The sequence below is a fragment of the Nicotiana tabacum genome, chromosome 13 (assembly GCF_000715075.1).
Source record: "Nicotiana tabacum cultivar K326 chromosome 13, ASM71507v2, whole genome shotgun sequence".
Taxonomy (NCBI): domain Eukaryota; kingdom Viridiplantae; phylum Streptophyta; class Magnoliopsida; order Solanales; family Solanaceae; genus Nicotiana; species Nicotiana tabacum.
This window is the reverse complement of record NC_134092.1, coordinates 46,677,179-46,686,423: the sequence shown is the minus strand read 5'-3', so window position 1 is coordinate 46,686,423 and position 9,245 is coordinate 46,677,179.

Sequence of the window (9,245 nt, the reverse complement as noted above, 5' to 3'; positions counted from 1 at the left end):
ACAAGTATGCCTCAAACGAAACCAGCACAACACATAACCATGCAATCAAATCGGTGATAGAAGACTCCCCCACTTGGCTCAAAACCATAGATCAAAACACTTGATAACTCGCAATACCCATACACTATTACTACTATAAGACCGCAAGGAGATTTATCTAAATCCTTCATAAGCTCACATAACACAAACTATATAGTACCTCAAATCATATACTAAGCTCGCATACATCCGCGTGATAGTCAGGTCAACTATTACAACTGATCCAAACTCAAATCACACAAATATAACCCACTGGTAGAGAAAAAAGCCCCCACACAACATCATAAGGATCACACATCTGTAGATTACCTCGCTGGAGATAACCCACCTGCTTAGCTTCAAGCTGACATCTCTCTATAACCTTTCACAGCCACAACTATTATGCCATCACTTAATCTTCCTGAGTCTGAACTCACAACAAGAGATGAAAATCTACTTCGTTCCACAATTAAACAACATGAAAAATCTTTCAAAACACTCATAACTCGAGACTATACGTCACATCAAGACAGAAGTCAAGCACCCTATATTCCTTTTCACATCCCAAGCAAACTTTTCCCGTCACATTAAAACCATCTGAACACATCCCGCAGTCGCTTCATACTCATCATATGGTCATGCAACCACTCATCGAGCCACAAATTCCACTAATAGGGACACTACCGGACTTATAAGTCCAAAAGCACATGCTCACACAACTGAAATTCTCGTGTTCAAGCTACAGTCAAACCCAGCCTCAAGTCCTCCAGACTGGCCCATCATCAGCACACTGAAATCACATCTCGCACCTCATCTATGGAATCATAAATCGTCGATACACAGCTGATACCGAGCGCTCATATGTGCACACGAATGCGTGGAAGGGATTCAAAGAGCTACGCTTCAAGCTGAATCAATATCGCACGATAAGGAAAGAAAGATGGGAAGTTTATCCTAAATGCCTTGTAGCCTCTCGAAGATAGGTATGGACGTCATCATACCGATCCGCAAAACTCTACTAGACACTTGCTAATGTCTCGTAGAACCTATGAACCTAGAGCTTTGATACCAACTTGTTACGACCCAAAATCCAACTAGTCGTTATGGCACCTATCCCAACACGTTAGGTAAGCCAATTAGCAACTATCCAATTTAATGATATTGATTAAGAGAAGAAATGATAATACAACTTCTTTATACAAGAATTTTCCAAGGACTGGTAGTACAAATCATGAGCTTCTAACATTTAGATTTTTACAAGATAAACTGAAATAATTACAACATCTGTTTGAAATGTAAATGAACATAATTCGAATCTAATGCTACCAAGGACAAGTGAAAGCCATAAGTGGAACATAGGTACATCTTCAGATCTAGCTTCCGCCGTATGCAGCAACATCAACATCCAGCATCTGCACGCAAGGTGTAGAAGTCTAGTATGAGTACAACCGACCCTATGTACCCAATAAGTAACAAACCTAACCTTAGGTTGAAAGTAGTGATGAGCTGGAACAAGGGTCAGAGTCCAATTCCAATAACCAGCAACAGTTCATAACAATCATAATAAAAATAGTGCAAGAAACATTACCCAGAGGTATTATGCTCAACTCATTCACAGTTACGGGAAAATAGGCATGTTTTTCAAATAAAACAGTAAAATCCAAATCTTTTACCGAAAGCACCAAAATATGGGTAAGTTTGTAAAACCATGATTTTTTTCCCAAAACTTTTCAACAGATAAATATTTCATTATCAAATGGCATAAGGAAAGTACATCTCTATGCCTACATGTCATTGTGTATGAGAAGTCATGAATGATGTGATACCGTACAACATGAGGAAAATGCATCTCTATGCCTGTATGTCAAGTGTGCATGTCGAATGTAATACATCATAGTGAATAAACCATACGCATACTCTCAGAGTATCAATTCACTCAGTCCTCCTAGTCACTCCGTCCTCACAATCACTCAGTCCTCCCAATCACTCGGCACTCGCTCTTGGCACTTGCACTCAGCAGGTACCTGCGCTCCCTGTGGATGTGCAGACTCCGGAGGGGGCAATTCCAGTCCAAGCGCTATAATAAGCCAATCATAGCATTAGTCAAAGAAACATGTTGCGGCGTGTAACTCGATCCCATAAATATCCTCACAATCAGGCCCTCGGCCTCACTCGGTCATCAATCTCTTCAGTCATCAATCTCTTAAGTCTTTCGGGCTTACGAGAATCATGATAATCAGCCCTAACAGTGATGATATGATGTATAAATAAAGGACAACAAAGATTGAGATATGATATGCAAATAATAGTTGTGACTAAGTATAAATTTCAAATTTAAGAAATTAATTCAACATATAACATGACCCTTGTGGGTCCCAACAGTGCCAGCATGTGGCCTAAGCATGATTTCTAACATGGATCACAGCTCAATTATTCTAGCACGTAGAGATTTCATGGTTACAGATAAGATTAGATAACTACATGCTACCACAGAAATAAATGAGTCACAATTCACACGGTGCACATCCACACGCCCGTCACCTAGCATATGCGTCACCTCAACACAAAACACATATCAAGCATATTCAGGGGTTCATACTCTCAACACCAAGTTTAGAAGTGTTACTTACCTCGAACAAGTCAAATCCAATACCGAGCAAGCCAAACGATCCTCCAAAAATGCCATCCCGCGCCTACCGACCTTCGAGCGGCTCGAAACTAGACAAAAGCAACCCAAATACATCAAATAAAGCCTAAGGAAATAATTCCAAATGATAAAGGTTGAATCTTTACTCAAAACCCAAAGTCAACCAAAACGTCAAACCCGGGCCTACGCCTTGGAACCCGATAAAACTCACAAAATCTGACAACCCTTTCAATTACAAGTTCAACCATACAAGTTTCATTCAAATTTGACTCCGAATCGATGTTCAAAACTCAAAAATTCACTATATGAAACTTTAGACAATAACCCCCAATTTCTCTCTTGAAATCCTCAATCAAATGCCAAAAACGAAGATAGATTCATGAAATAAAATTAAAAGCAAGAATAGAACACTTACCTCGATCCATATGGTGAAAATCGCCTTAACAATTGCTTCAATCCGAGCTCCATAGCTCCAAATATGAATAAAATAGCCAAGCCCTCGATATATAGCTTCTGCCCAGGCATCGTCGCATCTACTACACACTTAGTCGCTTCTGCAGTGTCGCTTCTACGACCAGAGTTCTGCTTCTGAGGAGAAGCACCGGAGAAATGGCCCTCGCACATGCGGAAAAACATCCGCCCCTGCGATATCGCAGGTGCGACACTAGAACACGTATATGCGCCAACACCCGCTCTTGCGCTCATAAATCTCTCTTTTTTGCGCACGCAGGTGCGCTACAAATTTCGCTTTTGCAGAGGTAGCCCAACTCAACCTTCATCGCAGGTGCGACAATACTTCCACTTCTGCGACCATCACACCTGCGCAAAACTACTCGCAGGTGCGATCACACCAGATCCTACCACCAGCAGCCTTAACCAAAATTGATACAAACGATTTGAACTTCGTCCGAAGCTCTTCCGAGCAACTCGAGACCCTGTCTGAATATGCCAACAAGTCCTCTAACATATCACGCACCTACTCGAGGCCTCAAATCCTACATAACAACATCAAAATGATAAATCACACCTCAAATCGAACTTATTGAACTTTTAAATTTTCAACTTCCAAAACTCGCGCCGAAAAATATCAAATCAACTCTGAAAGAGCTCAAATTTTGCACACAACTCCCAAATGACATAACAAAGCTATTCGAATTCCTGGAACCACAATCTGAACCCGATATCATCAAGTCAACTCCCATTCAAACTTATGAACTTTCCAAACCTTTAAATTTTCAACTTTCGCCAATTCACGCCGAAATCTTCTAGAAATATCCAAATACAAATCCGGGCATACGCCTGAGTCCAAAATTACCATACGGACCTAACGGAACCATCAAAACTCTATTTTGGGGTCAAATAGATAAAATTCAAACTTGGTCAACTCTTCCAACTTAAAACTTCAAACATGACATTCATTCTTCCAAATCACTTCCGAATAACCTAAAAATCAAAATCGGCGATTCATATAAGTCATAATACATCATACGGAGTTACCCATGACCTCAAACTATCGAGTGAAGTGCAAATGCTCAAAACGACTGGTCAGATCATTACAATAACCTTTATTTAACGCCTAGAACACATGGTAATTTTTAATTGATTTTGTCGTTGATCACTGTCTCCAAGATCATGATGATTGGTTCTGTGATTGTAATTATTTCCAAGTTTAACGGCTCTGAAAAGTTTGTTTCTGGACTATATATATATGTATATATATATAGGACTACTTTGCCTGTCTGTTACCTTGAGCAATTCCTCTGCACTATCTATAACCTCTACTGAATCCTTCTTCGCCCTTCTAACTTTTCTTTTTCTGCTGTTATGGATTCTTCATTTCTCGAGTATTTCACAAGAAGTATCCAACAAAGTGGGGAGGGGGGAGGAGACTATTTATATTGGTAAAAATTGATCTGATCACATAGCTCGACAGATAGTGAACACGTAGCTGGAGCGGTTCGGCACCCGTAAGCACTGAAGCTAGAACTGGGAGAGCTGAAGAACTACGATAGGGATCGACCATTCGAATCCGGAACAAGAGTAATCGAAAGGGATTCACTAAGCATACATAGAGAACAAACTAAACACCATCGATATCAAAGTTTATTATACCAGTAGGAATGGAAATGGGGCGGGGCGGGTTTAACCTTATGCGGGTGCAGTGCGTGTTTGTCTTTATGTGCGGCGTGGCAGTACGGGTTGAAATAAGTTCTTGAAGATTTAATGCGGGGCGGGGAGGGTTTTGGGGTGAAACTGCTGCAGCGGGTTTGTGCGGGTGAAACTGTTGGGAATAAACCCCTAACAGAAAAAATATTCACAGTAATAAAAGCGGAATAATAACGTAGCAGCGAGATACAGTAATTAACAAGAATAAAAGAATGACAACAACACCAAGATTTTTACGGGGAAAAACCTTTTGAATAAGGAATAAACCACGGCCCTGAGAAGAGCAACTGATATCACTATAGCAAGGAATTTTACACTTTGTAGGTCCGAGTAAAATACTCCAAAGACCACTACAACACTCAAAAGAAATAACCCTCTTTTGATATTCCCACCTCACTACAATATCGCTCACTCTCTATTTTTCTCACACACTATTTTCTTATACTCTGTCTGTGATGCCTCACTCTTTCTTTCTCTCTTTGTTGGTGTATTTTACAATGAGATCAAGACATCTATTTTTAGTGTTTAGGATTGCTTCATTGATGTCATCAATGATCTCATGAGTTTGGCAAGAGTCAAATATTCAATGTGAAACCAAAGAAATATTTGCCATAAAATCTTCCTTACTATTCCTTTAGTTGGCTTGACATTTTAAAGCCAAAACGAAGATGTCTTCCTTACACATGGGATGGACCCATCAAATCTCTCCCTCCAGTCTCATGCACCTGAAGGAGGTAACTCCAGTTTTTCATATAGAGTTCATGCTGACAAGTTCTTTGCATAGCTCGAACTTGTCTCTTGTTACCACATTGGTCAGCATATCCGAAGGATTCTCACTTGTATGGATCTTCAAGACTTTTAGAGATTCATTCTCTACCATTTCTCGAATCCAGTGATATCTCACGTCGATGTGTTTGGTCCTTGCATGGTACATAGAGTACTTTCTAAGGTCTATTGCAGTTTGATTCTCACAATAGACGACATACTTCTTCTGATGCAATCCAAGCTCTTCAAGGAACCGTTTCAACTATATCATCTCCTTTCCAGCTTCAGTAGCGGCAATATACTCCGCTTCAGTTGTAGAGAGTGCGACACACTTCTGCAATTTTAAGTGCCATGATATAGCTCCCCCTAAAAATGTGAACATATATCCAGTAGTGGATTTTCTGGTATCAATGTCACAGGCCATATCAGCATCTGTATAGCCCTTCAAGGTTGGATCATATCTTCAAAAGCTTAAATAATCTCCCGTGGTACCTCTCAGGTACCTAAGTATCCACTTGACTGCTTCCAAGTGTTCTTTTTTCCAGGATTTTCAAGAAACATGCTGAGAACACCAACTGCGTGAGCAATATCAGGTCTAGTGCATACCATTGCATACATCAAGCATCTGACTGTAGAAGAATAAGAAATTCTAGCCATATTCCCTTTCTCCTCCACTGTTGTAGGACACATCTTCTTGCTCAACTTTCGATGACTAGCAAGAGGTGTGCTGGATGGCTTAGCATTCTTCATGTTGAAGCGTTCCAGTATACGTTCAATGTACTTCTCCTGAGACAACCACAACTTTCTGCTTGTTCGCTCTCGAACTATATTCATGCCTAAAATTTGTTGTGCTGGGCCCAAATCCTTCATATCAAATGACTTGGATAGATCTCCCTTCAACTTTGCGATCAACCCCTAGTCTTTTCCTACAATTAACATGCCATCCATATACAACAACAATATAATAAAGTTATTTTCAGAAAATCATTTGAAGTATACACGTGGATATCGGTCTAAAGCAATTCCCGATATCAAGTTCATCCGCAAATCAGGTACATGTCGCACGTCCTTTAAAACTAATGTGCATCCGACATTTGTCTTGATACAAATGTCATCGATCCTCGCAATCTTTGAGTAACTTGTGTTACCCATTCTCACAAGGCCGAAATTACCTGCTACATATTTGCAAAAACGATCTCTTACCGGTGAGGCATGGTAAGATGCTGCTGTATCAACCACCCATTCTAACTCTAGACCTGATAAATGCATGCATTCCTCTTCCTCGTTTATACAGATGACAACATTATCATTATTTTGCACCATGGCGGTTGTGTTGTCGTCATTCTTCTGGCCACTAGTTTCACCTTTGCCTTTCCTTGGATTTGGGTAATCTCTTTTGAAGTGACCTGATTGATGACAATTGTAGCAATTTCTAGCTCTTGATTTGGATCGGTTCTTAGACTTCCCACGAGCTCCGAATCTACCATAGTTGCTCGAACTCCTTTGATAACTCCTGCCTCTACCTTCTGTGATGAGAGCATGTCCTTGATTTTCAGGCATCTTTCTCTTCTTCTCGTTGAGTAGAAGAGCCAATGTGACATCTTTCAACTCAATGGTGGTCTTGTCGTGCATGATGGTTGTTGCCAGATTATTGTACGAAGATGGCAATGAGTTTAATAGCAAGATGGATTTATCTTCTTCCTCGATTTTCACTCCGAGATTGGCGAGCTGTGTGATTAGTCCGTTAAACACATTTAAATGTGACAAAAAATTTATACCTTCACCCATGTGTAGAGCGTATAGCTGTTTCTTCAGGTACAATTTATTTGTTAGCGCTTTGGACATGTATAGGCTTTCCAACATTATATAAATGCCACGTTCGGTGTCTTCATCAATGATGTTATTTACCACATCATCTGATAAGTGCAACCTGATTGCACTAGCAGCCCTTTCATCCAAGTCAGCACAATCCTGAGCTTTTATGGTATCAGGCATTTTGGCATCAACATCTAGTACCTTGTGTAATCCTTGTTGGATGAGCAGATCTCTCATCCTTCTTTGCCATGTTGAGAAACCGCTATTTCCGTTAAATTTTGCTACCTCGTACTTTACTTCGGATATTTTTGTTTTTCACCGTGTATAGTACTACCGACAGTGAATAGTATTCTTGTGAACGAGCAGAACCTGTGCTCTGATACCAATTATTGGGAATAAACCCCCTAAAGAAATAATATTTACAGTAAAAAAAGCGAAATAATAACGTAGCACCGAGATACGGTAATTAACAAGAATAAATGAGTGACAACGCCATCAAGAATTTTACGTGGAAACCCCTTTTGAATAAGGGAAAAACCACAACCCTGAGAGGAGCAACTGATATCACTATAGCAAGGAACTTTACACTTTGTAGGTCCGAGTAAAATACTCCAAAGACCACTATAACACTCAAAATAAATAACCCTCTTTTGATATTCCCACCTCACTACAATATCGCTCACTCTCTATTTTTCTCACCGACTATTTTTCTTATACTCTGTCTGTGATGACTCACTCTTTCTTTCTCTCTTTGTTGGTGTATTTTACAATGAGAGCAAGACACATGTTTATAGTGTATAGGATTGCTTCATTGATGTCATCAATGATCTCATGAGTTTGGCGAGAGTCAAATATTCAATGTGAAACCAAAGAAATATTTGCCATAAAATCTTCCTTACTATTCCTTTTGTTGGCTTTACATTTCAAAGCCAAAAGGAAGATGTCTTCCTTACACATGGGATGAACCTATCAAATCTCCCCCTCCAATCCCATGCACCTAAAGGAGTTAACTCTAGTTTTTCATATAGAGTTCATGCCGACAAGTTCTTTGCATAGCTCAAACTTGTCTCTTGGTACCACCTTGGTCAGCATATCCGAATGATTCTCACTTGTATGGATCTTCAAGACTTTTAGAGATTCATTCTCTACCATTTCTTGAATTCAGTGATATCTCGTGTCGATGTGTTTGGTCCTTTCATAGTACATGGAGTTCTTGCTAAGGTCTATTGCACTTTGACTGTCATAATAGACGACATACTCCTTCTGATGCAATCCAAGCTCTTGAAGGAACTGTTTCAACCATATCATCTCCTTGCCAGCTTCAGTAGCGGCAATATACTTCGCTTTAATTGTAGAGAGTGCGACACACTTTTGCAATTTCGACTGCCATGATATAGCTCCACCTAAAAATGTGAACAAATATCCAGTAGTGGATTTTCTGTTATCAATGTCACCTACCATATCAGCATCTGTATAGCCCTTCAAGGTTGGATCAGATCTTCAAAAGCTCAAACAATCTCCCGTGGTACCTCTCAGGTACCTGAGTATCCACTTGACTGCTTCCCAGTGTTCTTTTCTAGGATTTTCAAGAAACCTGCTGACAACACCAACTGCATGAGCAATATCAGGTCTAGTGCATACCATTGCAGACATCAAGCTTCCGACTGTAGAAGAATAAGGAATTATAGCCATGTTCCCTTTCTCCTCCACTATTGTAGGACACATCTTCTTGCTCAACTTTAGATGACTAGCAAGAGGTGTGCTGACTGGCTTAGCATTCTTTATGTTGAAGCGTTCCAGTATACGTTCAATGTACTTCTCCTGAGACAGCCAC